The sequence below is a fragment of the Urocitellus parryii genome, chromosome 14 (assembly GCF_045843805.1).
Source record: "Urocitellus parryii isolate mUroPar1 chromosome 14, mUroPar1.hap1, whole genome shotgun sequence".
Classification (NCBI taxonomy): domain Eukaryota; kingdom Metazoa; phylum Chordata; class Mammalia; order Rodentia; family Sciuridae; genus Urocitellus; species Urocitellus parryii.
The window spans coordinates 54,880,213-54,907,416 of NC_135544.1; the positions used below are offsets into that span (position 1 = coordinate 54,880,213).

The 27,204-nt window shown below is 39.8% G+C and overlaps 1 pseudogene; it reads left to right on the top strand.

Moving 5' to 3' along the window:
• The first annotated feature begins 633 nt into the window (after positions 1-633).
• On the top strand, positions 634-26,990 carry LOC144250081 (nucleosome assembly protein 1-like 1 pseudogene; annotated as a pseudogene).
• The last annotated feature ends 214 nt before the right edge of the window (positions 26,991-27,204 follow it).

Below are 27,204 nucleotides of genomic sequence, written 5' to 3' on the forward strand. Positions count from 1 at the left end.
TAGTTAATTGATTATTTTAATTAATGGAATGTTGTGAGCACTTTATGGTCTATGGCAAATGGAGTGGAAGTAGAGTTCTCATACATCCTTCACAACCCCAAGGATATCCCTATGACCCAGCTGGCATTAGTTTATTTATTTTATTTGTTATCACCAATGAATCAATAATGACACATTATTATTAACTCAGTCCCTTACTTTATATACAAACATTTAAACATTTAACCTGAATTCTGAAGGTTGTGTTGTACATTCTACGGATGTCAGAGAAAGTAGGTTCATGCACAAAAAATCTGCTGTGCTCCACCTGTTCATTATTCCTTATCTCATAAACCTTGGCAAACACCGATTTTTTTAATAAAATGCACCATTTGCCCTTACTGGAATGTAATGTGGTTAGAATCACTGAATATTATCTTTCTGGAAAACTTTTTGCACTTAGCAATATTCTTTCAAGAATCCTGATACCTTTCGGTAACATGGTAGATGATTCCTTCTTATCAATGAATGATATCAAATTGCATGAATGTCCAACAGTTTCATTAGACACTCATCTGCTGAAGGGCAACTCATTTGCATCCAACTTATAACAACTATAAGTTGTTATCATTCATATGCAGATTTTGTGTGGACATGAATCAACTGCTGTGGATCAACTCCAGGAGCATGATTGGTAAGCCGTAGGGAAGGGCACATTTTGTCCCACATTCCCACACAGTGGCCAACTTGCATTGAGTTCCACCAGTACTGAAGGAATGCTGCCGTCCTTCCACATCCTGTCCAGCCTTCAGTGCTGTTGGCATTCACACCTTCAACACTCTGATGGGGAGCAATGGAATATCATCTGAATGTGCCATTCCCAGTGAATTGTGCTGTAGAGTGGTTTCCTACATGGTGATTTCTATCTTTTTGCAAGGTGTCTGTTCAGGCTTTGGGCCCATTTTTATTAGGCTGATAGTTTTCAGAGAGCTTTTTAAATGTTTGTATATTTTGAATACAAGGACCTTATCAAGTATATGCCCTGAAAATAATTTCTCCCAGTCTGTCACTTCTCTTTCTTTCTCTTAACACTGCCCATGACATAGGCAAAGTTACTAATTTTAATTAAGCCCAAGTTATCAAGTATTTCTCTCATGGATCATGCTTTTGGGATTTACCTAAAATATCATTGTCAAACACAAGGTCACCCAGAATTTCCCTCTGTGAACTCGTAGGAGACTTATGGTTTTGTATTACATTTAGGATAGTGAACCATATTGAACTAACTTTTGTGGAAGTTGTGGTTGTGTCTCTGATGTATTTGCCTATGTGGGGAAGTGCTGGGTCACACACCACTGTTTGAAAGGATGAGCTTTTCTCCTTTGAACTGCCACTGCTCCAGGGTTAAAGGTCAACTGGCTCCACTTCCTTGGTCTGCCTCTGCGCTTCCTGTTCTCTTCCCTTGACCCATTGGCTCCTCTTAACCAATAACACATATCCCGACTGTTGTGCATTGACAGGGAGCTCTGAACTTAGGCCCTGTCTGTCTCTGGTTTGTTTCCCCTTCAGTGTTGTGCAGTGGCTGGGGTGGGTCTTCCGCTTTTACATCTATTGATTCATTGCCACATCCATGCACTTCTTTGTCTCTGGAAATTCATGTGTGGGACTAGGTTATTCCCTTTTGTTAGGCTCTGCTGACCAAGAACAAACCACAGGCCCAGGAGCCTCATAAAAAGCCCTGGAGACTCCAGACCCCGTCCCAGATTCCAGGCTCCACCCCCGTTGCTGCCTCTTCTGTTCCCTGGCCCTGCAGCCATGAGACTGCGTATCTTTTTCTACATTTTCCTCTTCTTTTTGACTCTGTTACCTCCAGGTAAGTTGTTGACTGATTATAGGGATCTGCAGCTGAGAAAGCTTTGTGGCAGGTCAGATCAGATCTTCAGAAATCTAACAGCAACAGGTTGAGCAGGATGATGGTAGGGCATCGGGAAAGAGGCCTGCCACTGCCACTCACCAAGCCACCAAGCAGCGTGAGTTCTGCTTCAGCCTTGCTGCACATCTTGGGATTCGATTGTGAAGCATGGACATTTATTTATGAGTGGTTTGATCTGACAGGACTATTTGAGCCAGCATTTATTATTATATCCACTTATTAGCTCAGAAGAGACAGATGAAACTGATCAAAAGAATCTAGTCCTAAGTAAGGGTCACCAGGACCTGAAAGTGTTACAGAAACAGCCAAACATGAAAAGGACAATTTTGCTCAAAGTGAAAAGTCAAAGAATGTTTTGGTTGTTTTTAGGGGTGAGGATATGGAGTTAGAGGGAGCTCTCCCTGTAAATCTTTACAAAGTATGAAAATTAAAATATCATACAGACTTTACCAAAATTTTGATTTTGATATTATTAAGTGATTATTAAATGATATTTAAATTATTGATATTAAATGATTGCAATGTGAACATGAGGACTAGAGACAGTTAAAGGAACTTCCAACAAATAAGGCAGATGCCAAAATGCAAAGATGATAGTTTACCACACAGTAATGGATAAGGCATGACTATGGACAAGAAACAACGGTAAATGTTTAAAATGTAATGTGTAAGCACATATCTTGGAATTTTAGAAAATACAGCATAATGAGCCTACAAAAGAGACAGGTAAGGCAATAATATTACAACCAGGTGGCTTTTAAAAACCTCCTTGCAGGGGCAGTTATCACCCCGTCTCTGGGCTCCACTGTGCCTATATCTGTGATCTCTAATTCCTCTCCTCTCATCCCCTCTTAAATGTATCCCATGCAGGAATTATTCCCACCCCTTCCACTCTGTGAAGAAAACTGCTCTGTCTTTATTCATTCATCTAAAGTGTGGTCCTGTCCCCCAAAGAAAGTGCTTTTCTTGAAGTCACCACTAACCTCCAAGTTCTTGGAGCCAATGGTCATTTCCCTCTGCAACCTACTAGGCTTCTCACTCGATTTTCACTCAGAGGCCACGACCCTCTTCCTAATGCACCTTCTTCATTTGGCTCCAGGTGAGGCTTCACTTGACCTCAGCCTGCCCTCTGGAGGCACCTACCTCCTCAGTGTCCATCCCTGCTTCCCCCCATCTCCCATGACCCTTCCTGTTGCAGAGCCTCAGGGCTCAGCTCCTGGTCCTCCTCCCTCCATTCGCCTCCATTCACTCTCAGTGGTGCCAGCCACCCCCATCCCTTTGAATTCTCCCCAGGACCTTTCCTCTGACCTCCAGATGTGGAATGCGTTGTCCAAGGGCACACCTGCTCTCTCTCTAGGATGCTTACCTTCAACCGTAACACCCCAATCTGGCCTCACGACTTCCCCTCTCAAACCTCTTCAAGCAGTTTCCCCACCACCGAGTGCCTGGCAGGCGAACCGTGGAGGCTTTCCTGGCTCTCCTGCATGCCCCCTCAGGAAGCCTGCACTGCTCCACCCCCGGGCTCTCTCAAGGCCCTGTCCTCACCCACCTCAGGAAGCCCCTGCACCACACTCACTGTAAGCCAGGTGCACGGACACCTCGGCTGTCCTGCCCCGCCTTAGACCCCATGGTGCAGCTCTATCCTGCCCCTGTAAGTACAGGGAGTGGGGGTCTCCTCGATTCCCCTCCTCTGACCCAAGTGGCAGGGGTTGCTGCCTGCTACTCAAAATAAGACCTTGAGGTTCTCCTCTCTGACCTCCAACTGCAGCAGCCCGTGCTCACATGGGGGCCTTCACATGACTACTTCACTCAGACTTGCTTAGGAGCACTCACTGCAAGGTCATAAAAAGAGCTTGTGAGTCTGTTACTGAGACCCTGGTAATGCTACTCTCCAAAAGTCCACACCCTGCCTTCAAACCACTGCTTAAGGCTCAGCATCTCTGTTTTCCTCTCTTATCAATGGCTCCTTCCTCTTGCTCCTGACGCTCACTCACATAGGAAAGCAGCTGTGAGTGCCCTGTCAGTAGGGCCTCCTCACTCAGAACCCTAGTTAGTCCACTCCCATTGAGCCCTCAGCTTTGTGCGGGGCCTTAGAAACCTAGGATGTACAGACTATCCAACCTACTCTCTTTGTCAGGGCAAGAGCAATTCCTTTTGTCACCTTCTGTGTCCTACTCAGAAGGAGAAGCATCCATGCCATTCATTTCAGGTCCCTGTGTTAGAAGAAGTGTCACTACCACAAGTACGATGGTGTTCCCTCAGAATCCCACCCTGATTCTTAGGTCCCCTTCTCTAGTCAACCCTTTCTTCCAACACACACACACCTTTCAGGATTTTCTTGCTGTAGATGTCTTGGTGGAAAACCATTTGAGTCTTTACCCATCAATTTCTTAGTTTTATCAATTTTCCTGAAGGTGGAATTTCTCGTACACAATTCAGTATGAACAGTCATTTTCTCTCAACATTGGTTGGTATAAGTCCACTTGTTTTTGGTTTCATTATTGTTGTCACAGTTAGATTAATTATAATTCCATTATAAATCATATGTTTTATTGCTTTTGTTTTGTTTGGAAATGAGATTGAATCCAGGTCCTCATGCATGACAGGCAAGCACTCTGCCATTGAGCTCCAGCCCCACTGTTCAGTCATGATCTGGCCTTTCTTTATAAGGTTTAGAACTTAACTAATTTGCATTTTATATCACATCTTAAAGTACTTTTCTTTGAATTGATTGATTGATTTTTGCATGACTTGTTTTAGAGAATCTCCTCAAATGTCCATCATTTTATTCTTCTTTTCTCCTGGGATTTGAATTAGATAATGCCAGTCCTTGTATCTCAGGACTGCCTTCTGGCATAAGTTGAATGCTTCTCTTCATTCTCTGATGCTTTTTCACCTCCAAGTAATTTGTCAATAACATCTTCCACTTAGTTTTTCAACATTTTCTTTAAGCCTGCCAATTTATTTGATCATCTATATTGTTTTCTTACAGTTTTTAAAACTCTGTAGCATAGCTCTTATGTCTTTGAACATTGTACATTGCTGTTGACTATTTCTCCATACTGGAAATTCCAGTATCTCTCATCCTTGAGGGTCCAAATTATTGCTTATTTCTTTAATGTTTATTCCTGCTGCCTTGCCTACCTGATCATCTTTGTTGTTGTTGTTGTTGTTGTTGTTGTTTTAGATATACATGACAGTAGGGTGTATTTTGACATATTGCACATACATGGGGAACAACCTATTACAATTTTGATCCCATTCTTGGGGTTGAACATGATGTGAAGTTACACTGGTTGTATATTCATATGAGAACATTACATCCAATTCATTCTACTGTCTTTTCCATTCTCATCCCCCCTCTCTTCCCTTCATTCCCCTTTGTCTAATCCAATGAACTTCTACACTTCCCCTTCCTACTACCTCCCTTCTTAGGGGTTAGCATCCACATATCAGAAACCTGATCATCTTTGATGGTGAACTCACTGCTCATCGTTAATCCCCCATTGTTCCATGGTCTAAAATGGGAATGCTGCCATCCAAACCTACTTCAGTGAGACCAACTCAATGATGTGTCTCAGTGAAGGAGTTCCAGGCTTAACAACCTAGCATTGCTGTTGGCCCAAGAATCATTGTGCCCTTTTCCTCTACTGATGATAGAATTGACCATCTGGGAACTCCTACTCCTCTCCATGTTGACCAAAACAGTGTCCACTGCTCAAGCTAAATATCAAGGGCTACTTCTTTGCTTGAAGGGGAGGGTATTCTAGGAAATTACTATCCATTTTTGAAAAGATTTTAAAGAGATTCCCTAGTATGTATTTATTCTAGAGCACCAATTGCTTGAGAGTATGTATCTTCAAATATAGCCAAAAGTCTCAATTGTTCTTTCAATCTAATCAAACTATCTGTGCCTCTCAGAGATTTTTGATACTGATATATTGATGAAATTCTAAGATTCTGAATTACAAATCAAGGTAGCATTCCATCTTAGACCATAGAACAATGGTGGATTAAGTATAAGCTATGAGTTCACCATCAAGGATGATCAGGTCGGCAAGACAGAATGAGTGAATATTAATAAGACAAACAAATTGGACCCCCAAGGACTACAGTTCCTGGAATTGCCAGTTTAGAAGCTATTACAGACTCTTCAAAATGCCCCTTATGTCAATCCCATGGTAATTGGGGAAGTAGAGAAGACATCAGTGAGTTTCTGGTCATCATTCTCTATCCTTTTTATAAATTATGTCATTGCCAAAAAACTCAGATCTATAGAAATATAATATTGAGGACAGGCATTTTTGTATTCTTCTGTTAATAGGATTGAGGGTAATATTTTGCTTTGAAGTTGGTATATGCATTGTTTATGAATTTTAACTTTGTTAAAGCAATATGCTTCTCTTCTGTATTAGATATGTTTTACTAGTATCAGTGATGATGGTCTTTTCAATTCTCCCCTTTCAAAAAACTATTTATATAAGTTGATTGCCTGGGCATAATATATGATTATATAGATATAACATATCATATAACAATATGAATAATGATAAATATATATATATATATATATATGTGTGTGTATACAATATATCATTCTGCTCTGCCTATCAAACACTGTCTTATCATGCTTACCAAAGAGTGTTCTCAATAGTTACATATAAATAAAAGTGATGTGTTGATACTAAAAAATTATCTTCCTAATAGGGTCTCTATATATTAGTGAATCTAAAGTTAACTCATGGATGACAAATCATTGACAGTGTATAAATTCCCAACACAGAGGGGGAAGACAAATGATGCTATTAACCACAATTGTCCTAACTCTTTCGGCTTCTCTCACTCTGAGGTCTGTAGCACTGAGTCATTTGTTTTGCCAATACAAAGATTTATTAATTAAACTTTGCTGTGACATAGTGCATCTGAAGGAATTTATCTGGATACAACAAAAAATTCAACTTTCCAATATTCTTCTAATATACTTTCAGATGCATATTGATAGACTCTCTTGGAATGTCAAAACTTTTACTTTTTTTCTAACTGGTAAAACTCTAAGATTTAACCATTGAAATAGATCACATCTACATATGGAGAAAGTAACTCTGCTTCTAAATTAATCAAAAGATGAAGAAACTAAAAGATATTAATTGGATTAGTGATATCAAGATAGTCAAGTGGGTGATAACAGTCTTCACCCCCCTCACACATACAGAGTGTGTGTGTGTATCCATAAACTGAAATAATCCTGGGAAAACTCAAGATTTACTTAAGGACACCCAGAAACAAAAGAGCACAATAAAAATTGAGACAATCCACATAGAAAGGTTGCTGTTAAGATAAGCCTACCAGAGACACAAAGAGATTGAGAAATAGCTAAGAATAAAGAAGAAAGGTGGAAACTACAGTATAATTATGTGGTGGGAAACATGGTGCTCCTCAGCAGCCTGTCCCTTAGAGGACACTAGGATGTTTTGCCACTGGTGTTACTAACAGCCATTCCAAGAGCAATTCCCACTCTGGAAATCCCAGAGAGGGATATGAGGCTGCCCATTTCCTTCACCTTTGCAAAGAAGCAGTTGCTCTTGTGCTGCACCAGGATAACAACTGACATTCTAAATCTGTCCATGTCCTTGACTTACAGGCTGCAACCAAAGCATGCCCACTTTCAGAACCCAGTTCTCTTTCTACACTTCGTCACCCACACCTGAGAAAGTGAAGCCATTACCATACTGAGCTAGTTCACAATAAAAGTCACTGATCCTAATGCTTGTGCTCCAGTTAAAGCCCACAAACCTTAGGGAACACATTCATGCACCAGGACCCAGAGTTATGGTCACTGTGCATGCCAGTGTTCATAAGTGTGGCAAATGTGCTACTCCACATGAGATTGCATGTCAGTTCCCGGAGCCACAACTCTAGTCAGCCTTCTCATGCCTGGGCCCTGAAGCCACATTCTGTCGGCACCATTGCTCCAGGTACCAGCTCAGTTACATAAAGCTAGGCATCACCTGACCCTGCATGCTCAAGCACCTGATCTCAACTCTCTGGCTCCTTACATGCAGCCACACAACTACCAACATGGCAACGGGGTGACTGTGTGCCGAATGTCCACTTTTCACCCCTCCAGAATCCAGTACTTTTCTTTTCTTTTTCTCACTGTCAGTTGCTGCAAACCTGGGCTCTATGGCTGGTCCACTGGTACCACTCAGAGGACACAAGTGCCACCACCATCTCTTAAGTACTCATGTGACTCAGATGCAGGAGAGATGTCTTCTGACATAAATCCTCTGTTAGGAGAAATATTGGGTATTATAACAACATGGTAGGTAGAGTTCATGACAGTATAGAGTATACTTGAAAATTATAAGTATACACTTTTCTGGATCTCACTACCAGAAAAGAAAGATTGAAGAAAATGTGTGAAATCATTCACATTAATTGGCTTGATTTTGACATTCTCCAGCATATCAAAACCTCATGCTGTACATCATAAATATATACAGTTTTTAAGTTTTAAATTATAATTAAATAATTCAAAAACAAATTTTACCTTAGGGTAGGCAGTCACCACAAATGACTACTCACACAATAGTTTTCCATGAAAAATTGACCACACCCTTATCAGAAGGAAGAGGGTACAGGAGACAGAAAAGGCCCAACACTGAGTGTTTTAAAGGAAGCATTACAATAGGGATCCCCAAGGGACTCCAGTAAGGCAGTTACAGCAGCCATGATGCACATCTTCAAGCTGATCATGGGCTGCAAGCCACCCATATCTGATCCTAGAGTATCTCAACTCATTTCCTATTAAAACACATTTCTCTTCCAACATGCTCAATGTCTCCTTTCTGTTTTCTAAATAACTAAGCCAGGGAGCTTGCTCATGCTATTCTATGTGTCTAAAGTGCTCTCACCCAGATGTTTGCTTATCTTTTCTTGCCCAGCACTCAGGTGTCAGTTCAAATGCTCCAGGGTTCCATCATCCAGACTGTATCTTGCCCATAATTGGGTTATTTTTTCCTAGGCTCTTCCCATATTCTGAATTATTTAGTTTTGAGTGGTTTTATTTTCTTCACTGAATGTAAGTTCTGTATGAATAGAAAACATTTCTCACTTTTATTTTTCTATTAGTATACTCAGTCAATATTTGCTGAGGATTCATACAAAAGACTAAGTAATGAAGACATTGCTGTATTTGGGACATACATTTTGTCAACTGTCTTATTGTTTCACCATCAAGTTTACCAAGTTTGGTTCTAAAGTTCAAATTACTTATGCCAAAAATCTATAAGAAAAGGAAGGAGGTGTTTGTAAATACTTGAGCCCTTGGGTGAAGTCAAAAGCCAGTGGACAGGGCAGTCAGTGAGATGGAGCTATTAAACTGAGTCTTTCATTCAACCTCTTTTCTTCACAGAGATGCTCATAACATAATTATTCTGTTTGCTTATGTTCAACCCAAGAACTACAAAGTCCATATCACTGTTTATCAATCCCAAAGAGAGAACGTAGAAGACAAAATGGAGATGTTTTGGATATTTTGTTACTTACTCCTGAGTGGTGGTGGGCCACAATAAAATAGATGGCCATGTCAGGCCTAGGGGCTGGGGAGGATAAGATAGGCTGCAATCCCACTTCTCAGGTGGCTGTCAGATGTTTTATGAGAACATTCCTTTACTTCCCAACCCAAGTCATTCCCTCCAGATCTTCTCCAAAGGATTGGGGCTAGGGGGAGGGGCCAGCTCCCCCTCTCCATGTCCCTTGTTAGCTTTTTTAGGCACACAATGCATGTACCCCAACAGCATATTTCAGAGTGTTGCTGGCTTTACATTTCCTACATGAGCTAATTATCTCATTGATTCTCTTCTTCAGCAGTAAGATGTGGCTTAGGTTCTGGTGAAGGCCATTGTATTGGCCTTGGAGGCGTCTGCAGAAGACCTACCTGCAAAGTAATAGAAGAGCTAATTTCTTTCTGCCAAAGAAAGATTAGATGCTGCAGAAAGTGGTGGATTCTTCTACCAGTTCCAACACCAGTTATCTATACCGACTATCGTGAGCCCCTTAAACCCAGGATAAAATGAAACCATGAAAAGCATCAAAAGGAAAGTTCTGTGCCAAGAACAAAATATTCATATTAAACACCTCTAGCTCTATGATCAACTCACATTTCAATTGTCAATAAAAATAAATAAATATTGATTTCACATATAACTTGATGCCATGTTTTGGTGACATTTGAAAATTAAAACAACATCAAAATACACAGCATGGGGAAACCACACCTTTCAATAAATAATTAAGAAAACATAAAAACTCTAACACCAAAAAAATTGAAGAAAAAAAAAAAAGAAAAAACAAGGCTAGAAATGAGAGGAAACAAATATGAACATGTGAAAGAGTCTTTGAATCAGTCAGTACACATTCAAATAAAACAAGAATCCAACATGAAAACCTCAAATCAAAAAGGAAAACATAACTACCACAACAAACAACAACAACAACAAAAAAAAAAACCTTGGTGAAATGTTAAGAAATCAAGGGGTCGTATCCACTACAGAGGACAAAACAGTCAGTGTATGTGTTCACCGTCTGCCCACCTGGTTTTCTTTCCGTTTCTTCTCGAGGTGTGATCTAAGCAAGTCTGGGCCATGGATTGTGCATCCTTCCTCTTATTGGGTTGCTCACTGAGTTGAGGTTGGGTTTAAGGATTCCTAATTTCCCTTCTTGGGGGATTAGTGAGGGGCTGCAGACCTGGAGGTGAAGTGGGAGGCTGGGGAAGCTGGGTTGCAGGTGGACGACAAAGCTGCTGGCCAGGACCAGGGGCTAGGTGGATCAGGCCCTGGCACTGGATCCTGTGAGCCAGCAAGAAGGCTGTGTGCTGGACCAGGAGGGTCTGGCGGCAAAGCAGCCTGGTGGACTGAAGCTGTGTGATCCACTGGGTGGGGCTGACAGCTAAGCGGCACTTGGGGCAAGTTAGGGCCCAGCTGTTCTGTGCCACCAGGTGGATCAGGGCCTTATGCCTGGAACTGGGGGCTGGCTGTGAAGGGGCCAGGGAAGGTGGGGAGACTGGAGGCTGGGGAGCCCACCTGGCAATCCTGGGAGCAGTGGATGCTGGACTGTGGAGGGAGTCTGGACAAGGTGAGTGCAGGCCTAGGTGGGTCCAGGGCACCCAGTGGGTGCCCGGTCTTCAGGCTGTATGAGCTGAAAGCAAATGCCCTCACACCACTCTCCAACCCTCTGACCCCCTGAAGGCAGCCCCAGCAGTACCCTCATGGAGCTGTGGAGAGCCTAACCCTCTCAAGCCTTCCTAACCCGTGTCCCCCTGTCGCAATGCTCCCAGTTCCTCACTCCCACAGGCCCACACTGACCTAGCTGCAAACCCACAGATCTGGTTTTCCAGCGTAGGCTCCACCCCTCTGCCATCCCAAGGTGTCTCCTGGATCCACTCTCAGCATACCTCTGATAAACTCTGGTGCAGAGGGTTTTTAAAGATCTGGCTAATGAGTCAGTCTGTGGTTCGGCTAGGCAGATTGCCCCTCCAGACTCGGGATTTTTCACTAAGCCTCAGGAAGAGAATAGCTCAGGAGGTATTCCTGCTGTTTCAGGTCTGGGCAGCAGAGCTAAGAGAAGTGCTACCTCAGCTAATCCACCATCTTGCCCTGACCAGATCCCTATTTCTGAGGCAGGATCCACAAGTGAGCTGTTAGAGGCTCTTCTCCCAGCATGGGAATTCTTCTCTGGGAAACTTATTCTCCACTTGGCTTCCCTTTTATAAGGGAAAACCAGTTGATGAAGCTAATCAGGACCACATTATAGGGGATATACCCTGATTGAAAAACACTAAATCTAATGAGGTCTTACCTGGAAACATACCCTGTGCATTTTATTGGAATTTCTAGACAACTCTATAGCTACCATCCTCACACAAAGTGAAGAATGAAGACATTAGGCCATTATAAAGGGGACTTAGAGAAATTCAACCAACTTTCTATTCTTTTACAAATGCTCTCACATACTTCTCAGGTATAAGAAACATTCCAGGCTTTGAGGACATAGGAATCTATGGACTTTTAAATAACATTTGTGAGCAGTCAGGAATTTGGACTGGGCCCCTGAACTGGGTTCCACAGAACATACCAATATAGAGTTTAATGGTGGTAACTGAACTGAGGTTGATGGTGGGAACCCCTGAAACCAATTAACGAGGTTGAAAATATTTTACTAATTAAGCTGAAAAGATTTAGCTAATTAAGCTCTAATCAACTGGGTATTAAATTGACTAAGCTGTAGCCAATGAAGTTGTTTTCTACGCCTCTCAGTCCTCCATAAACACTGACCCATTTGGTGCTTGTTGAGCCATCTCAGAACCAGTTTGCATGTAGTTGCTGCTTAATTCATGAATTATGGGGGGTTTTTTGCTTTATTTCAATAAACTTTACTCAACTTAATTGGTCTAAGGAATTTTCTTCTCAATGGGACATAATTTTGTGACACTATGGAGGAAAACTGGCTTGATAATAAAATGAAAGGTAGCCAAATATGAAAACCGCAGTACACACAGAATGATTTGACTGAAATAATGAAATATTATTAACTAAAAATTGATGCAAAAATAAAATACAAAGTTACAAGAATGGAGGAGGAAAATATTAGGATTAAAGATAGACTAAAGTATTTTGCGCTTAAATGACATACCTACGGCTTTTCTCCAGTGTTAGAATGATTGTGTTCTGTAAGTTCAGAGGCATCATAAAAACTTCTCATGTAGATTACATCTGAATGGCATCTATCCAGTTGGAGGCATCTTGTGTCCTGAGGGTAGAGTGATGGCGAATGGCTTCCCTATCCACAGTCAACGTGTGTTTCTTGCTATTGTGCGTTACTTCATGAAGGCTAAGTTTAGAAGATGGACTGAAGGCTTTCCCACACAGAGAGCATTTATGTGGTTTCTCCCCATTGTGAGCTCTCTCTTGCTGTCAGGAATGAGAAGATACATTGAAGTCTCTCCCATACAGATGACATAAGTATGGTTTCTCTCCAATGGGAACTCACTCATGTTGCCGAAGGTGAGATAATTTCCTAAAGACTTTCCCACACAGCAGGCATTGAAATGTTTTCTCTCTGTTGTGGGTATTCTTGTGTTTTCTAAGGTTAGATTATTGACTGAAGGTTATTCCACACAGACGGCATTTATTCATATGGTTTCTCTCCTATATGGATTCTTTGGTTGGGTCTAAGCTCAGAGATGTAACTGAAGTCTTTCCCACAAAAATGACATTGATGATGTTTTTCTACTGTAGAGTCTGTTGTGTTTTCTAAGAGATTTGTATGAACACTTAGAAATATAAATGACATTCATATGGATTGTCTGCAGAGTCAGTCATGTTGCATTTTAGTAGTTTTGAACACATTAAACTCCATTTCTGCATACATAATAATCATAAGATTCATCTTGTCATGATTTTTCCTCATGTCCATTAAGGTCTGAGTAGTTACTAAAGGATTGTCCTCACTGTTTGTTGACATAACATTTCTTTGCATTTTGAGTTAACAAATGTTGAGTCAATGTAAAATAGTAAGTTAGACCTGCTTTTAAACCGTTTCTTTCACATGCATCTTTCTGGGTATGAGGTTTCTGATTTGAGAAGAAACAGAGAGTTGGGCTTATTCTGATTGGCTAAGCTTCCCTCCGCCTGACTGCAATCTCCTGCTTCTGTAACTTGGCTTCTTGCATTGGTTAAACCCCAAATGTCCCTTTTGTGGTTTTTTTTTTTTTTTGGCTTAAACACCAGGCCAAACTGAAGGGAGTGCATCACTCTGACCATCTTGTTTTTAGAGAGTAGAGTGTCCAATGCTGGCCAGCAATCAAGGCTTAATCGGCATAAAACTCTGAGAGTTCAGGCCCTGTCATTTGTTTATGTTCTCTGAACTCTTTTCAGCTTTGATGAGCAGGACCTCTCAGTACAACGGCCAAGAAGGCTTTTAAAATTCTATATTTGTTAGATTCATGATTTTTATCTCACAGGTGTAGGTTAATATGTTTCTCTGATTACACTCTGCTTTGTTCTAAGGCAAATTTACAAGGGTTAACTCTTAATCTAATAGGTTTTTTTTAAAAAAAAAAAATAACCTACAAGGCTTTTGTTTTTCTGTTTCTTTTGTGTAGGTATACCAGTGGACTGTCCGTCTACATGTCTTGCCATGTCTACATATCTTTGGTGCAAAAATTGACATATGAGCTCAAAATTAAAATAAAAAAAATGGATCTAAATAACTTTGGTTCATATGATTTAAAAGGTTCAATTTAAATTGGAAAAATAATGAAAGTATAAATGTCTTTAACGATTCTAATGAAGTTTTGTTTCTAGGTGGTGGAACAGTTGCTAATAAAATGTTAATGTCTATAAAGTGTCTAATATCCATTGTCTCTAGGATTTTTCTTCATCAGGAAAAAAATTACTAATGCTATTCAGTGCACTTGTCTGATACCTTGGTTTTTAAAAAAAAAAATACATAAATTACATCTGACATGTATAAAATTAATCATGGATGTGTTTGTTATGGAGATCTGATTGGTTTACAAAGTTAAACTGCTCAAAGTATTTTATGTTATTAAAATGGATTAATTTACCTAAATTTAGACATTATAAGGTTTATTTCAAAGTATAAACAGAAAGAGGGATCAATGGATTAAAAATTATTAAAAGGTTCTAACTACAAAAAGAGCTTGAGTAAAAAAAAAAAAAAATGTTTCCAGGTTAAAAAAAAAAGTCTTAATGTGGTAAAGTAAAATTGTAATACATCTAAGTAAACAATAGGGACTAATTAAGTAATATAAAGATCTATAGATAAAGGATAAATATTAAAAGGCTTATATATAACTAAATTGGTTATCTATGTAACACAAATAGTTAAAACTCTTCAAGGTTGTTCTCTAAAAACAAATATTAATGTGCTGATATAAACCAAAGTTGATTTATATGTTAAAATGATAAAAACTTCTTAAAATATTAATTACATTGTGTCTGTTAAGTTTTATTCTCTAGAGCAACTAATCTTGGAGAAACTAAGGTTTGTACATCTGTGGTTAAATAGCAACTGTTATTTTAGAGTACTGTCTACATTGCGAAGTCTATATTTTTCTTTAAAGCTAAACTTGGTTAATATAAAAACAGCAATGTAATTGTGGTACATTTCTCTTCTTTACATATTAAATGTGTTCATATCTTTCAGGTATACAAGTCTTTAAGCTAAAAGACTTAAAGGAACATTTTATCAACCTGATGTTTCCAAACTAAAGTTGTCTGTAATGGTAATTTTAAACTTATAAGGATAACAGATTTTATTGGGGATTTATTTATATCATTTTATGTTTTGTAACCAAACCTTATGTTACCTTTTACACTGGGATATGAAATTTTAAAGGTATTTTAAAAGATAATGGGAGCCTGATCTGTTTAAAGGTTAATATTATAAAACATTTTTGCCACTTTTCCACACAAGAAGAAAGTTAAAAACTCTCAGCCTTTCCCTGATTCACATGTTAGATGTAATATCATAGTGAATTAGCAAACATTCATACACTCAGGAAATAATATATGTAAACTTTATAAAATGATATCTAAAAAGAGAGACAAAGATCAGCTTCAGAACTAAAATACTTTACCTAAGATTTATGAAGAACCCCACCTTATCTGAGATAAGGCTCTACCTCCCACCTTACAGCATATCAGAATGACTTCAAAGTAAGTCAGACTTCAGCTAATTTAAAGTTGTATTCAAAGATTGATTTTATTGTAAATATTACTGTGATATCAAATAGAGTATATTATGTATAACTCGGCCAAGATTCAAGATTATATACAAGCTAACATGTTTTTACTGTTGTTAGTTTCACTTTATATTTTCCTTAGACCTGATATTGTTAATGTTTTAAACAGGTATACTTCAAGAACACATATCTAAATTAATTTGAGATATTAAGCCATCATCTGTGGACAGATAGTGATTAAAGGGTATTAAATTAAGTGTAAAGGGGCTGGGGTTATGGCTCACCAGTAGACTGCTTGCCTTACATGTGTGAGGCACTGGGTTCGATCCTCAGCATCACATAAATAAACAAAATAAAAGTATTGTTTTAAATACTTTTATTTTGTTTATTTATACAGCTAAAAAAATTACTGTAAAGTTATAAACATTAAAGTTAAAGCCCAGTACTCTTACTTTAAGACTGATAAGACTGACTTGCTGGGTGTTTAAGGCCAAACTTAAAAATTTAGGTTAAAATAAAGGGGCCAAGAAAACTAATATTTGGCTCTTGCTCTCTGAGTCAGCCTGAACCCAGGAAAAGAGGAAGAACTTTGCAACTCTGGGCCACATAACCTCCCAATTAGGGAGACTAATGAGACCACTGGAGAACAGAAAGCCAATCAGTGTGCATGCTGCCAAAGAGGAGGGTCACTGGAAGGGGGAAACATATCTGATGCTTCCAAGGGAAGCCACATGGTCAGCAAGACCTTGACCCATCCTAACGCAGATGGCACTACAGAGCTAAAATGCTGCTCATGACTTCCCCAAGAGTGTCCCCCAAGGGAACTCAGCTGACTCTTACCAATAGATAGGAGCAAGGTCAGTTTGACCTTGTTTGATCTTAAAAACCTGGCAAAAACAGTTAAAAACCAAAGCACAGTTATTCCTGGGCATTTTAAAAAGTATTTTAATGTAACTTAAGATGTACACTTGTGTTAGCACCCCCCAAGAATAAGTAAGACTGGAGGCAACAGAAGAGAGATTCTTAGGCAAGAATGCCCAATAACCATCAATAGAAACTGCCAGAGCCAGAAGTTTTTACTCAGTTTAACTACAGGTCTTCCTAACCTTCTACACAGGTACACTTTATCAATGTTTACTAGTATAATTGTCTATTCCTGTTCTTTACTGAACACAGAGGTCATTCTAATAAATATAATTTTAAAAAATCAGATGACATTAACTAACTTAACTAAATGTTGTGTCTGCATTCCTGATAACTCTGACAATGTTAAAGTTTTACATGCAAAACCAGGACTTGAATATTTTTTAATGGACAATCATATAAACATTGCCAATATGCCTAGTTTTGGAAACATACTAAAATCCTCAAAATTAATCTGTGGGCCAAATAATGAGAATGTTACCAAATGTGACATATTGGTCTACCTGAGCATAATGTGCTGTATAAACAGAAGTAAAACCACAAAGATTGTTGTCTTTAGACTATGACTGTTTAGTCTCAGACTCTTCTAGAGAAATTAATATATGACTTTACATAAGTGCGGTATTACCAAATTACTATTTCTTACCAAAGCAGAAATCTCATCTGCAGGAAAATTCATTTAAACAGGACGATATTGAGGAAGGACCAACTTACAACTTTGCAATGATTCAACATTTGTTAACTCATAAAGGAAATCAATACAATCTCCACAAACAGTATGGACCATCATCTAGTGTCAACTTATATCATAATGAGCATCAGAAAAATCATAAGGCAAATCATATGACTATCAAGTATGCAGGATAGGGCTTATAAAGTGCTGCAAGCCCTGGAGAATGCTGGAATGAAGCTATTTCAATATCAACTAGGTGGCAAAAACTTTATTCAAATTTAGAATCTGGGAGAACACAAGAGACCCACACAGGAGAGAGACTGCATCAAAGTAATTATGGTGGGAAAGGCTTCAGTGATGTTTCTGACCTTAGATCCCATAGGGAACTCACACTAGAGAGAAACCATATAAATTCCATCTGTGAGGAAAAGGCTCAGTCCATTATGGAAACTTAGCTGCAAGGAGAGAACACACATTAGAGAACCACATGATGGCCATATGTGTGAGGAAGCCTTTAGCCATACTCCACCCTTAGACAACCCTGGAGGGATGCTACTCTAGGTGATAAAGTCTTTATTAATACCACTAGCCTCATAGAACACTAACACTGGACAGAAACCATATGAACATCATCTTCATGGAAAAGGCTTCAGTCTATCTTCAGTCTATCTTTTCATTCTAGAAGTTCACACTGGGGAGAAACAAAATGAATGTCACATGCCTAGGAAAGCCTGAGTCAATCTTCTAGTCCTAGACAGCATCATGGGGCTTGCACTGCAGAGAAACCACAGGGATGTCATGTGGGCAGGAAAGCCTTCAGTGTATCTTATTTTTGGATGTGGTGCTGCAGGCCAAAGCAAACTGCTGTCTGTGGTGATTCTGTTCCCTCCTACAAGGCCTCTACCATGTAAGTCACTCTAGTTACCCCATGGTGAAAAGCCTGCAACTATGAAATGTGTACCTTATCAAGTTGAGGGGGTCTCCTACCAATGGATCTTCAACACCCCAGCATGGTGTTTGAGTTCATTCCTCACACTGTGCTTTTGGAACATTTTGTTTCTTCACTTTCAGTTTGGCATTGTTGGGTATTGATATGCACATGGGCAGTAGAAATAGAAATGACTTTTTCTGGGTAAAACATTGGGGGTGGGTCCAACTTGCAAGTGGTCATACTACAGCACCCACAGATGTCCCAAACTGCATCTATCACCAAAGTCTCCAACATGAGGCTCGGTATCAAGTCATGTTTGCAGTTCTCACAAGACTTGCTTGAGATATGGATTTGTTTGTTGTTTGTTTGTAAGTTTGGGATTGAATCCAAGGGTACTTAACCACAGAGCCAAATTCCCACTCATTTTTATTTTTCATTTGAGACAGAGTCTCAGTAAGTTGCTTAGGGCCTCACAAAGTTGCTGTGGCTGGCTTTGAATGTGGGATCGTCCTGCCTCAGCCTCCTGATTCACTTGGATTATAGGCATGTACTGCAATACCTAACTAAGATATGGATTTTGACAAAAACTGTTTAAAGTTTGGAGAAAGAAACATTTGCATAAACAACATAAGAATCTTCCAGTCCTAGACAGCAGGAGAGAAAAAATAAATGAATGTGTCATATGTTGGAAAGCCTCATTTAAATCTAGTCCTTTTTGTCCTAGAAAACATGAGAGAGCTCACACTGGAGAGAAAGCATATGAATGTTACATGTGTGGGAAAACCTTCAGTTAAATTTCTGTTTCTATAAAGCATGAGAAAATCCATACTGAGGGAAAACCACATGAATGTTACCTGTGTGGGAAAGCCTGCAGTTGATATTCTAATCCTACACAGCATGAAAGAGCTCATGCTAAAGAAAAAACATATGGATGTCATTGTGTGGGAAAGGCTTCATTTGATCTTATTGCTGCTGACAGCTTCAAAGACACCACACTGGAGATAAACCATGAGAAAGTCATCTGTGTGAGAAATGTTCTTGCTAATGTGCTACTGCTTTGTGACATGTGGAAACACAAACTATAGAGAAAGATAAATGCATGTAGTATATTTTGTTCAAACTGGATTCCACTGACATACTCCAGGGTCAAGGGGTATGTTCTCAGGTCAGTGTACTGCTGAGAAGACAGAGATCCCAGAGATCATCCAGACATCCCCCAGGGTAGTCACTGGGACCACAGGGATTAATTTAATCCTACACTTCTATTACAGCTCACTATAGACACATGCATATCAATTCAGGTTTTCCTAGAATTGACTTCATGTAAGACCCTTTACATGCTGATTTACTGAGTGCCAATGTTAAGGTCAATTTACTTTCCCTTAATTCACGGAGTCAATGTCTTTGTGTCTGTTTCCAGCAGTTGGGGGTCTCAGCAGATTCACCCACTCCGCAGCTGGGAAGGCATCTATTCACTAAGTGCAGCCTGTTCCCTATGTCTTTGCCTCCTCAGGACAAAAGTGCTCTCTTAGTCACCTGTGTGTGATGAGCGTGGTCTTCCCTTCCATGGAGTGTCTCACTCCCACAGAGTGTAATTGGCTAGTGTGATTTTGAGGGCACTCTGATGGCTGAAGAGTTTTGGAGACAAGTCGAGGGCCTTACCCACTGTAAATAATCTCCTGCAGTAGGACTTGGTCTTGTGGAGTGATTTGATTCAACGGTACCCACCTGCCATGTTACTGAGAGACATGCAAGTCCTCTTACAAAGCACTGGAAATGCCACATCTGAAAAATACACAAACAACAGTCACATTGTCCAGATCAGATTAGAACAGATCTCCCAAGCAGAAGAGACATGGAAGTGAAGTAAATAAGTGCTGCCCAGAGGGGAAAAGGAGCAGGGCACCTGGAGGAAACTCACCTTTAGACAGGATCAGGACTCTGCCACTTCCTCCCAATTAGGTGGCTGCTTCCCCTGGGGCCTCTGGGAAGATTTCTGGAATAGAGCCTTCTTCTGTTGCTCCTCTTCTCTGCAGAACAAACAGTGGCAATTATATGTATCCAAGTGGAAAAGCAGAGTATAATATCCTGGTCCTATTAAGTGCTTGGTAATACACATATTGAAGCCTTGTGACCTTTGCTAGGTCTGTGCCTTCGCTCACGTCACACCCTATCACTAACCTCAGGCAGCTCTTCTCATGGTCCATCTAAGCAGTTTCATATATTCTTCATTCGTTTTGTGTCTGTGATGTGCCAATCACCTACAGGTGCTCTGACCCCTCCCGATTACTGATTGACACGAGAAAAAAAAATGAGTTCCTGGGCTTGGCTTTCTTGTATGGAGTTCTTGTCTATTCTTTTTTAAAATATTCATTTTTTGTTGTAGTTGGACACAATACCTTTATTTTATTTATTTATTTTTACATGGTGCTAAGGATTTAACCCAGGGCTTCGCACATGCTAGGCAAGCCCTCTACAGCTGAGCCACAACCCTAGACCTCTTGACTGTTTTTCCAGTTTTTCTGTAATTGCCTGGAGATGGAAGTGAAGTGGTGTGGAGAAGGAGAGACAGCTAGCTTGGGCTGCAATGCTGGAGGGAGACTACCACACTTCCAATGCTCACCTTTGCATGGATCCTTCTGCCCACAGGCTGGTTAAAGTCCCCTGTGTTCTGGAGATTTGCAGGCTATTTGGTTCCTGGTTCTCTTTCTCCTTTGGGCCCAAGGGTTGTGGGGAAAAGTGCCCCATCCCAGCACTTCATTAGGCATCTTCTGATCCTGGCTCTGTGTCCAAAAATCCCACAGTTCTTGCCCTTCACCTGTGGGTGGAAAATGAAATTCTCGGTATATCAGCAGAACCACAGCCATGGCTCCATTACCAAGAAAAGACAGATTTTCTAGTCTGAGCTCAGTACTGCATTTTTAGGAGGGATTCAGATGGGGGACCTATTGATTACTATGCTATCTGAGATTGTAGGGTCATTCCCAAAGCACAGATTTGACAAGGGCACTAATAGGAAGAACTGGAGATCCTGAAAGAGAGGATATGGAGTCAGGTTTCAACCAATGCACAACATCCTGGCTGGATATGATACTTATTTGGAGATACAGTGGACTCTGGCAGCATCTCAACAGACCAGTTGGCCTGGTGAGGAGTTCCCAGGCTAGGCCCTCAGGGGACTGGGATGGACAATTCAGTTACAGAGACAGAAGCATGCAGGACCTAACCCAGGCTCATTGATCCAAGTCACCCCCTGGCTCTCCATATACCTAGGCCTCCACTTACCTGGGGTCCTCCTCCTCTGGTGGGGGAGCCCTGGGACCCACTGCTGCCTTTCACATTCTGGGTTTCATGAGTCTGTGTGGCTGAGGCTGTGGGGAATGACCCGTCCACTGTCTCATCTCCTTGGAGCCAGGTCTGCCTTCCTCAGGGGCTTGCTTTTAGAATTTTCTGAATTACAAGGGAAATAATAGAAAAGATATCATATTCACAGAGAAACAAATACTTTTCCCCTGTACACTGAGCAGAACTCATGACCACAGAGTCAAGTCTGTTACCCACAATGTGATGTCCCTTTGCCAGATGATTCTATATTTCTTTTCAAGAAACACTAAATGTTTAAAAAGTGAAGGGGAGAATTTTTTTAAAAAATGTTGCTAACCTAATGAAAATGGGATTATAATATAGCAAAACTTGTGGGATGCCACAATAGGGAGCACTAAAAGGGAAGCTTCTAGCAGTGAGTGCCTAGTTATATATATATACATTTAAATATATATATGTGTGTGTGTGTGTGTATAATCTCCAATAAACAGTCTAAGGAAACACCCAAATCCAACACAGTAGTACAAATTAAATAATAAATATCACAAAAGAAAGAAGTGAACATACAAGAACAATGATACATAACACAAAGAACTGTTGTGATGAAATCATAAATAAAGATGAAAAAACTTTTGCTAGAGGAACAAGAAAATATAAACAAAAATAACAGGGGAGAGGCAGGTGACCTGAATAAATCAGAGATGACAGGAGACATTGCAACTGACACCCTAGAAACTCAGAGAATCCTGAATCATGAGGAATTCTTTAATATATGTATATAAAATAAATTTGAAAATCTTGAGGAAATGGACAAATTTCTGGGCAAAACATAACCTTTCAAAATTAACCTCAGTATATATTGAAAAAACAAGAATGGAATTGAACCAGTTGTTGTAAAGATTCTCCCAAGGAACATCCATGGGTAGATAGGATCACTGCTGAGTTTTAGTAAATTTTAAAGAGGTTCTAAAAACAATGCTTCTCAAAATGCTTCTGTGCAATTGAAAGGGGGGGACTTTTAGAAACCTATTCTGTGGAGCCAGCATTCACCTTTATATTTACCCAAACTGAGGAGGGCACAAGAGAAAAAGCAAAAAGTAAACTAACCACTCATATCAGCCATTAGGAAGGAAATCCTGTCATTGTTAGGAGCTTGCCTGCTACTGGAAGATGCGTCATCCTAGGCTCCAGTGTTTTCTCTCATGTGTGGAAACTGAAGGAAACAGATGACCCAAAGGTAGAAGAGGGATCCGCTAGGACTGGGAAGGGTGTGGCCAGGGTGAGAGATGGAAATTGAAGACAGAGGGGAGGGGAAATGGGTAGAAGGTGGATGATGAACAGGGGAAGGCTTGACGTGTGCATGGATGGAACTACCAGGTTGAAGCCCATTAATTTGTTCAATTTACAGTTTGAAATGCCCATGGCGAAAATGATCAGTTTCCATAGGACTCCTCCACCTGCCCATGGAACTCAGAATGGAGTAGGTTTCCTCTGAAATTTGAATCTTCCTGCAGTCATTAAAATGTTGAATGATTAATATAATCTTTCTAAATGCAAACACCCTCTGTTTACAATGAAGTTAGGCTTACCCAAGGACCTACACCTCCATCATTTCCTGTTTCTCCTCTACTCTTTTCCCCAGCCATAATCTGAAGAACTCATTGGGAAGGGAATCCAACCTGAGGTCCATCTGTCCACCTCTGGTCTGTCAGCAGGTTGTCAGGAAGGTGGCTGCTGGGCAAACACCACAGGAGCAGAGTCAGCTTCCTAGATGTCAGAGAAAAGGGAGGGACATTGGATACTGCCCTGGGGCCACGGGATCACATGCCTTGTCTAATGCAATCAACCTAATCCCTGTGGACATTCCTGTTAAAAAATGACTCACACATTTGCATCACAGTTCTGTATTCCATGTATCTGATTTGGAAATCATTGGGTCCTGGATCAATGTTACTTACCTGGAGATCTGTGTAAACCTTTCTGAGCTAATACTTGTTTATATACAGGTTCACAAAAACAACACTTAAATGATTCTCAGGCACTTAGTAGATAAGAAATGAAAGATAATATTGAGTTTCTATGAATTTGGGTTACTGTGGTCTGAAGGATGATTTTTATGTCTCTACACTTAAAGATGTATTTGTTAAAAGAAATACATTTGAGTGGTTCAAGTGTTTGTAAGAAATACATAATTGTGAGATGAATGATATGATATTTTTCCATTAAAAGTCCAGGTCTTTCTCTTCCCCTCTAGAGTTTGGAATAAATAACTTGTGACTTGAAAATGATGATTTTTTTTTTGAAAACTGGTGGTGGACTCCTCACATGTACATAATTGTCTAGAAGTTTTGTTAAAGACTCAAATATAGAGATGAATAAACCATTGGTGGTACACTGAGAAATCATTTTGCAATCTGTTCTTTGAAATTCTTCTCTGGCTTCCAGATTTTGATTATATCTGTCAATACTTGGTCCCCACCTGGGCCGAGAGGTGGGTTCCATGCTTTCCTTCAGAGCCCTCCACAAGCTATTCCCCTTCTCAGTCTATTCCCCAAAGACCTAATAAGAGCAGGCTACAGGGACACTGCTACATCGATGTTCATAGCAGCACAATTCACGATAGCAAGATTGTGGAATCAGCCTAGATGCCCTTCAATAGATGAATGGATAAAAAAATGTGGCATTTATACACAATGGAGTATTACTCTGCATTAAGAATTAAGAGTATTACTCTGCATAATCTGCTCTAATGCCATCCATTTCCCTCCGAATTCTATGATCTTGTAACGACAAGATCTTAGAATTCGGAGGGAAATGGATGGCATTAGAGCAGATTATGCTAAGTGAAGCTAGCCAATCCTTAAAAACAAATGCCAAATGACTTCTTTGATATAAGGGAAGTAACTAAGGACAGAGTAGGGACGAAGAACAGGAGAAGAAGATCAACATTAATAGAGATGAGAGAGGGGAGGGAAAGGGAGAGAGAAGGGAAATTGCATGGAAAGGGATGGTGATCCTCATGGTTATACAAAATTACATACAAGAGGAAGTGAGGGGTAAGGAAAGAATAATACAAGTGGAAGAAGTGTTTTACAGTAAAGGGGATTGAGAGAGAAGAGGGGAGGGGAGGGGAGGGGAGGGGGGATAGTAGAGAATAGGATAGAGAGCAGAATTCATCAGACACTAGAATGGCAATATGTAAATCAATGGAAATGTAATTGATGTAACTGATGTGATTCAGCAATCTGTATACGGGGTAAAAATGGGAGTTCATAACCCTTTTGAATCAAACTGTGAAATATATCAAAATAGATGTAATGTTTTGAACTACTAACAATTAAATAAATAAATAAATAAATAAAGATTTGGATGATGTTGTTGAAGAAGTAGTAGAAGAAACTGGTGAAGAAACAAAAATCAAAGCGCATCAACTGACTGTTCAGATGATGCAAAATCCTCAGATTCTTGCAGTTCTTCAAGAAAGACTTGATGGTCTGGTAGAAACTCCAACAGGATACACTGAAAGCTTGCCTAGGGTGGTCAAAAGATGAGTGAGTGCTCTCAAAAACCTTCAAGTTAAATGTGCACAGATAGAAGCCAAATTCTATGAGGAAGTTCATGATCTTTAAAGGAAGTATGCTGTTCTCTGTCAGCCTCTGTTTGATAAGCGATTTGAGATCATTAATGCAATTTATGAACATCCAGAAGAAGAATCTGAATGGAAACCAGATGAAGAAGAGGAAATTTCAGAGGAGCTGAAATAAAAGACCAAACTAAAAGATGAGAAAAAAGATGAAGAAAAAGAAGACCCTAAAGGAATTCCTGCATTTTGGTGGACTGTTTTTAAGAACATTGACTTGCTCAGTGACATGGTTCAGGAACATGATGAACTACTCTGAAGCACTTGAAAGATATTAAAGTGAAGTTCTCAGATGCTGGCCAGCCTGAGTTTTATCTTAGAATTTCACTTTGAACCCAAAGAATATTTCACAAGTGAAGTGTTGACAAAGACATACAGGATAAGGTCAGAACCAGATGATTCTGATCCCTTTTCTTTTTTTTTTCTATGTTAAAGTTTTATTTTTGACTGACACAATTGTTGTAAATATCTATGGAATACCATGTGATATTTTGATACATGTATACAACTGTGTAATGATCAAATTAGGGTAATTAGCTTATCCATCACTTTAAACATTTAATCATTTCTTTGTGATGAAAGAAATTAAAAATTAAAATCCTCTCTTCTAGCTATTTTGTCTTAGGCGAGCGCTCTACCGCTGAGCCCCAGCCCTTCTTCTAGCTATTTTGAAATAGATGATATATTATCATTAACTATAATCACCCAATTATACAATAAGACATCAGAACTTGTTCCTCCTACTGACTGTAACATTGTATCCATTGACCAATCTCTTCCTATCCTCCCAGCCGTTAATAACTAATATTCTATTCTCAATTTCTATGATATGAATGTTTTTATATCACATGAGCTCATGATGCATTTGTCTTTCCATGCCTGGCTTATTTCTTTTAACACAATGTCTTCCAGGTTCATCCATGTTAAATTGATAGCATATCATTATTTTTATAGATGAATAGCATTCCATTGTGTGGTCCATTTTCTCATCCACTGGAAATGCAGTCTGACTTCTTTATCCATTGATCCATTGAATAAATGTGAAATGCTTCATGAATTTGTGTGTCACCTATTCTTCTCTGTACCAATTCGATTTTAGTATGCATGCATATTTGGGGATCCAGGTCACCGTTGAGTATTAAGGTACATCTTGCATTAATTAGAATTAACTGGAGTGCAAAAGTGATGGGTGGAGCCATAGCTTCTAGGGCTCCAAACCATTGCCACTGGAGCTACTGCAGTTTCCACCATGGGTGTGATGGGGTCGCACTGATGCCACACTTTAAGTCCTGAAGCACCACCGGGATCTGAAAGACCACTGTAGTCTGGGGCGATAGGGCTATGACTCATGACTTGGTCTTTTCCCTCGATGAGATAACCCTGATCCCTTTTCTTTTGATGGGCCCAAAATTATGGGTTGCACAGGGTGCCAGATAGATTGGGGAAAAGGAAAGAATGTCACTTTGAAAACTATTAAGAAGAAGCAGAAACACAAGAGACATGGGACAGTTTGTACTGTGACTAAAACAGTTTTCTTTAATTTTTCGCCCCTCCTGAAGTTCCTGACAGTGGAGATCTGGATGATGCTGCTGAAGCTATTCTTGCTGTAGACTTTGAAATTGGTCACTTTTTACGAGAGCATATAATCCCAACATCAGTGTTCTACTTCACTGGAGAAGCTATTGAAGATGATGATGATGATTATGATGAAGAAGGTGAAGAAGTGGATGAGGAAGGGGAAGACGAAGGAGATGAGGAAAATAATCCAGACTATGACTCAAAAAGGATCAAAACCCAGCAGAATGCAAGCAACAGTGAAGCAAGATGTATGTGCCTTGAGGATAACCTGCACCGATCTACCTTCTGCTTTCCTGAAAAGGATGAATCTACATCATGTGATGAGCCTATTTCAAGTTTTTTGTTGTTTGTTTGCTTGTTTTTGTTTTTGCAGCCTAAAATAAAAATGTCAAATATTTAAAAAAAAAAGAAAAAAAAGCTAGATAAAATATGTCATATATTTCAAACCTAATAT